The 6,896-nt window shown below is 41.4% G+C and overlaps 1 long non-coding RNA gene across 2 annotated transcripts; it reads right to left on the minus strand.

Moving 5' to 3' along the window:
- Window positions 1–912: 912 nt before the first annotated feature.
- On the minus strand, window positions 913–2,360 carry LOC118804100. 2 transcript variants are annotated; one of them, XR_005006961.1, is made up of 3 exons: window positions 1,687–2,360; window positions 1,216–1,403; window positions 913–1,026 (listed from the first exon to the last, which is right to left on the minus strand). It is a non-coding gene; the product is annotated as an uncharacterized LOC118804100 (long non-coding RNA). The 2 variants fall into 2 exon arrangements; XR_005006962.1 differs by having other exon boundaries at window positions 1,757–1,823.
- Between the last annotated feature and the right edge of the window lie 4,536 nt (window positions 2,361–6,896).

Below are 6,896 nucleotides of genomic sequence, written 5' to 3' on the forward strand. Positions count from 1 at the left end.
GATACAGGCCTGGCGCCAAGGGGGGGGCATGGGTGGGCTTACCCGCCCTCAGATGACCCCAACCACACAGGCTTGCCTAAAAAGAAATGAGAAAGCAATTAATTGCTTAAAATACACCCAAAATGTGTTTGAATTTAAAATAATTTATTAAGATAAATGCTAATTTGGGCTCCATTTTAAATTCAACTAGCTATCAAAACAAAACAGAAACCTGATAGCTAAAGCTTGGAGGTGGGAGTTTTGAATTTGAATCTGCTTTGCAACCAGTCTGGATTCATTTATTACAAATGCTAACCTTATGTGTTAATGGCTGTTTAACATGTTTAAAACCAGGCCAAGTGAAGTTTTGTGTAAGTATTTTGCTGTATATCAGCAAAGTTTACTTTGTAGAAACTTGCAATTTTCAGTCAGGTAATCTAAATAAAGCTGGTGTTTTGTGAACTGGTGCTGAGGTGTAACCGCTGTCCCATAGACTGTTGTTGGGGTGGGAGAGTTGGAGTGCACATTACGTTGCAGTGCATGCTGGGGACTGTAGTGCAGTGCATTGTGAAACAGGCTAATATTAATAGAAAATTAAAATACTTTTGCGTGCCTGTTAGGATTGTGGGGGGCCTGATCTGGCCCGCAACCCTTGTGTTTGACACATGGGAACTAGAACATTGATTATAAGACTATGCCCAGCTGCATAAAACACCTTAAGTCAAATTTTCCCTTAAGATTACCTTTAAATACTTTCCAAGTCAATTAAGTTTAGAACACTGTCGTGGATGTGATGGATTTTTACTACAGCAAACCTCAGTCACCACAGTAAACCTCTCAGTGTTTTTTCCTTTAGGTAAGAGAAACATGACAGGGCTCTTTACATTATTTGTTTTCATACACTGTATTGCCAAAAGTATTCACTCACCCATCCAAATCATTGGATTCAGGTGTTCTAATCACTTCCATGGCCACAGGTGTATAAAACCAAGCACCTAGGCCTGCAGACTGCTTCAGTATTTCAGTATCTCGTCCACGTTAAAGAATCTGCACACAAAGTACAAAACTTCATTATTTTATACAAAACATGCACTCAGGAAAAAAAGATCTGCACACAATCATCTAAAGATGGCTGATATGACTGTGATTAGCATAGCAATACAGGGCACAACACAACAAGCAGAATAAGCATTTGTTATACTTATGAAATATTTTTTTTTTCTAAATAACTCTTACATTTTCCTGTAAGTCATACTATTATCATTCCAGGATGTCAGTGTGAAGCATCAGTTTCCACAGTGTTTTTCCTCCAAATGCTGGAACGCTTTGCTGCCTCCAGCTGTTCTGTATGAAGTGTTCTCCCCTGTAACATCACTCGGCCACTGTGAGCTTCTGTCTCCTCCGTCCATGTGGATAGAAAGACTCTGAAGCAGCAGCAGCAGCCCAGTGTGGAATCAAATGGACACACTACTCACAGACAAACAGCACTACTAGATAATCAGCAACTAATATTTTAAACTCTGTTCTCTTCTACTGAAAGGCCAGCATATTGACACAGCTAACGCAGACGCTAAGCTAACTTATGTTAGCTTTACATAATGAGTTATAAACACAGACTGAATAAAGGGAGTGAAGTAGTTCGTAATAGCTGGCCATGAATGTAGATGCAACTCTAATTATTATCTCTAGCTTTCTGACTTAACTTACTGAAAAGACAGTGTCCAGTCCAGTGGACGGAACAGAGCCAACAGGCTTTCACAGAAATCATATTACCCACTTGTCTCTGGCTTTTCAGGCTTTTAAAGTTGTCCAGTGCAGATTGCAGCAACTGATTTCTTCTTCGGGGCAAAAGCAGGGATAGGGAGTTAGGGAGTGGGCTTTAGGCCAGATGGTTTCCCAACCGAGTTGGGGGCTGGGCGTACGTACAGGCTGCTAACTGGAGGGAGGTTAGGAGAGGGGGGTGGGGGAGGGCAGTGAGTAAAAAGTGATGACTTTCATCTGTGCCTGGTTGTGGGAAGACAAAACTCTGCTCTTTTTTCTCAGTAGGGAATTCAAGAGGAGAGGCAAAATGTGGCTGCTGAAAAGTAGAAGACAAGACTGAATTGATAATGTTTTTGCCTTTCGTTCTTCTTTGGCAGTGCTGCTTTACTTCCACTTTCTCCTGAACATGAAAAGCAGAAGCCAAGGTTTTCAATCAGCAAACTCTCCCTCTGCATCCACCTCATGATTTGCCTCTCTTCTTTATTCCGGGTTTCCGTTCAAAAGTTTGACAAATGTTATATGCATTTATGAAATTTCAGCAGGAAAAATGCAAGCCCAGTCGTGTTTCCATCCTCTACAGTTATGCAAAGTGACATTAGATGCAGCTCAGAGACACCGGGCAGGACAAGCAATGGCCACCTAATGAGGGCTGAAATCTCCAAACCCACCCGACATCCACCTCGCATTTGAGAATGCAAACACACCAGAAAGTTCTGGAGCTCATTGTGCAGAGACATTTTTCAGACCAGTTTTGATCAGCATCAGAATGTTGAAAGCAACCTGTTGACTGAGAAACTGAGAAATGTTCTTGTTTTTTAAAAAATATATATCCCCTTTTTGAATTTGATGCCAACAACACGTTCCAAAGAAAGTTGAGCATGTTTACCACTGTGTTTCATCTCCTCTTCTTTAACAACACTCTAGAAGTGTTTGTGAACTGAGGAGACACTGCTGTAGTTTTGAAAGTGAAATGTTTTCCTGTTCTTGTTTGATATAGGATTTTAGCTGCTCATCAGTTCAGAGTCTCCTTTGTCATATTTTTCATTTCATAATGCGCCAAATGTTATCAGTGGTGACAGGTCTGGACTGCAGGCCGGTCAGTTTAGCACCTGGACACTTTTAATACAGAGCGATGCTGCTGTAATACATGCAGAATGTGGTTTTATGTTGTCTTGCTGAAATAATCAAGGCCTTTCCTGAAAAAGACGCCATCTGAATGGCAGCATATGTTGCCAAAACATGTATATATCATTCAGCGTTAATTATGCCAGTCACCCATGCCATGTGCACTTATGCACCCCTATACCATCACAAATACTGGCTTTTGAACTGTGCACTGATAACAAGCTGAGTGGTCTTTAGCCCGGAGGACACAGCGTCCATGATTTCCAAAAAGAATTTCAAATGTTGATTCATCAGACCACAGGACACTTTTCCACTTCCCCTCAGTCGATTTTAAATGAGCTCAGACTCAGAGAAGGTGGTAGCATTTCTGGATCCTGTTTATGTATAGTTTTCTTTGTGTTTTAGAGTTTTGACTTGTACTTGTGGATGCAATGTGTAACGCTTTTAAAAACAAAAGTCTGTTTAATGAGAGAGGTGAAGATGGAAAGACAGTTTCAGGGCAAATCCAAAAACCAGGCCAGAGTCAAAAACCAGAAAAGACAAAAACATACAGGCAACCAGAGCAAAAGGGCAAAGACAAAAAGCAAAATCCAAAAAAACAGGCAAAGGGTTCAAAAACACACGTCAAGAAATCAGAATAACAACACTCAGTAAACCAGGGAAATGGCAATACCTCGCAATGAGGAGAGCAAACCAAAGACTATTTAAAGTCTGAGACAAACAGACACAGGTGAATCGCATTAAAACTCAGGTGACTGAGAACGAGGCAGTTGCACGTGATTGGAGGAATTGGTGACATCATAGGGACTGGAATTATGGGAAATGGAGTCCTGGAGCGTGCTAGGCAAGGAAGGAGAACCCGGAAGCGTGACACAGTGATGAACTGTTTTTACAGACAGCGGTTCCCAAAGATCACGGCCAGCAAATACTGGTTTTTGGCCTTGTCCCTTGCATACAGAGATTTCTCCAGAGTCTTTTAATGTTATTATGTACTGTAGATGATAAGAAGCAAAAGCTCTTTACTATTTTATGTTGAGAAACGTTATTCTTGAATTGCTGCACTGTTTGATCGTGCAGTCTTTCACAGAGTGGTGAACTCCTCCTCATCAAATCAAATCAAATTTATTTGTATAGCGCTTTTTACAACTGATGTTGTCACAAAGCAGCTTCACAGAAATCCGTTTAGAACAAAGTTTCAACATGAAATGTAAATCCTCCAGGTGAGCAAGCCAGGGGCGACAGTGGCCAGGAAAAACTCCCTCAGAGCTGAGGAGGAAACCTTGGGAGGAACCAAGGCTCACATGGGGGGACCCATCCTCCTCTGGTCAAACTACGTACAAAATTATTATTCTACTAATATTAATAGTAGTAGTAGTAATAGTTAGGAGGTAGTAATAGTTAGGAGGTAGTAATAGTTAGGAGACTTCAGTGTAGAGTGGGCAGCCAGTCCAAGGCAGGTGGCGGTGACTGGGTTGTGGGCAACTGGTCTGAAGCGGGTAGCCGGAGAGCTCTACAAACAATCATCCAGCAGTGTCCGGCCGGACAGGTGGGCAGTCGTTTTCTCGGAAGAAAGGTAGGGAAATGGAGTTAGTTTATTTCTGTATGGGTGTATGTATAGTAGTATGTAAAACATTTCCAGAGTGTGGCTAACGACTCCGGCAGATCTGACTATAACAGCTTAACTAAAAGGAGAGAACCAAAAGGGCACACAGACACGGGAGCACCCTGAAACAATCTGGCATCCCTCCGCTCCACCGTCCACAAACCTGAGTGTTCGCGTGTGAGCGGCGGGATGACAGCACCAGCGTCTCAGTTTACTATAATTCCCTGTGTCCATGGACCCCTGGTTCTGCTGCCTTTATCCAAGGGGAAACATTAGCTACCAAAAGCTAAACTAAACAAGTGAGTTTTCAGCCTAGATTTGAAGATTGCGACTGAGTCTGAGTCCCGAACATTTTCTGGAAGATCATTCCAGAGTTTGGGGGCTTTGTAAGAAAAGTCTCTTCCCCCAGATGAAACCTTCTGAATTCTGGGAACTATTAAAAAGCCAGCACTCTGTGATCTGAGTAATCGTGGTGGCTCGTAATGGGAAATAAGGTCTTGCAGGTACTCAGGAGCCCATGTAGGGCTTTATACGTCAATAAAAGAACTTTGTAATCAATACGGAATTTAACAGGCAGCCAATGGAGTGATGATAGAACTGGACTGATATGATCAAATTTTCTAGTTTTAGTGAGAACCCAGGCTGCAGCATTTTGAACTAGTTGAAGTTTACTTAAATTCCTGCTGGTGCATCCTGACAGTAGTGCGTTACAATAGTCTAGCCTTGAGGTAATAAAGGCATGTACTAATGTTTCTGCATCGTGCAGCGATAAGGCATTTCTTATTCTGGCGATATTGCGAAGATGTAAAAAAGCTGTCCTAGTGATGCTGCCTATGTGTTGATCGAATGATAAATCTGGATCGAGTATTACACCAAGATTTTTTGCTGCTGAACCTGGTATAACTGGAAAGTCAGCGAGATTTAAAGTTAAATCTGATAATTTATTTCTTGCCACTTTTGGACCCAGAAGGAGAACCTCTGTTTTGTTAATGTTTAGAAGGAGGAAGTTACGCAACATCCAACCTTTCACATCTTTTACACAGTCCTCTATTTTCTTTAGCCTGTATTTGTCATCAGGCTTGGCTGATATGTATAATTGCGTTTCGTCTGCGTAACAATGAAAGTTAATGCCATGGCTACTTATAACTGTGTCTAACGGTAACATGTATAATGTAAATAATAATGGTCCTAAAATAGAGCCTTGTGGAATTCCAGATCTTACTTGTGAATAATTGGAAGATAAGTCACTTACCTGTACGAACTGATAACGTTCCGTTAAGTAAGATTTGAACCACGATAGGGCGGTCCCTGTGATTCCAACCATGTTTTCTAACCTTTCTAGGAGAATATTGTGCTCTATCGTATCGAAAGCTGCGCTGAGGTCAAGTAGCACTAACAGGGATATGTAACCTTGATCAGAGGCAAGAAGATCATCTGTTATCTTAACTAGAGCTGTCTCAGTGCTGTGATGTGGCCTGAATCCAGATTGGAATTTCTCAAATATGTAGTTCTTATGTAGATATGAACTAAGTTGTTGGGCTACAGCTTTTTCTAAGATCTTAGATATAAATGGCAGGTTAGAAATAGGCCTGTAATTAGACAATATGCTAGCATCAAGGTTTGGTTTCTTGATCAGAGGCTTAATAACTGCTAGTTTAAAAGCTCTGGGTACATGGCCCAGGCTAAGGGACGAGTTTACTATAGTTAAAAGAGGATTAATGATAACTGGTAGTACTTCTTTGAGTAATTTTGAGGGGATTGCATCAAGTGTGCAGGTTGTACAATTTGCAGAGGAGATGATCTTCTCTAGTTCTGGCTGTGGGAGTGGGTAGAAATTTTCAAGCCTTTCTTCTGCAGCTATGTTGTGTTTTATATCAGCCACGTCAGATGACAGCCAAGTTGGATTTAATACTGTGGGTTGAATTTGTTGTCTAATATTTTCGATTTTATTATTAAAAAAGTCCATAAAAACTTCACTGGTGAGAGTCGCCGGAATTTGTGGTTCAGTGCCTGCCTGATTTTTTGTAATTCTAGAGATCACACTAAACAGTCCTCTAGGATTATTTTTATTGTTCTCGATCAGCGAGGCCAGATATGCTGAGCGAGCTTTAGTGAGAGCATTCCTATACTCTATAAGGCTGTCCTTCCAGGCCAAGTGGAACACTTCCAGCTTGGTTGATCGCCATTTCCGCTCTAGTTTCCGTACTGTTTGTTTTAAGGTACGGGTTTTATCATCGTACCATGGGGCGAGCTTTTTCTGTCTTATCCTTTTGATTTTTAGTGGCGCCACATTTTCTAAAGTGGATCGGAAGGTATTTTCTAAATAGTCGGTTAGTACATCTAGCTCCATTGGGTCTGATGGAGTGGAGACTAGGGTTGTTAGTTCTGGGAGGTTTTCTATGAATTGCAGGGCGGTAAATGGGTTTAT

This window comes from Colossoma macropomum, unplaced genomic scaffold (genome assembly GCF_904425465.1).
Source record: "Colossoma macropomum unplaced genomic scaffold, Colossoma_macropomum, whole genome shotgun sequence".
Lineage (NCBI taxonomy): Eukaryota > Metazoa > Chordata > Actinopteri > Characiformes > Serrasalmidae > Colossoma > Colossoma macropomum.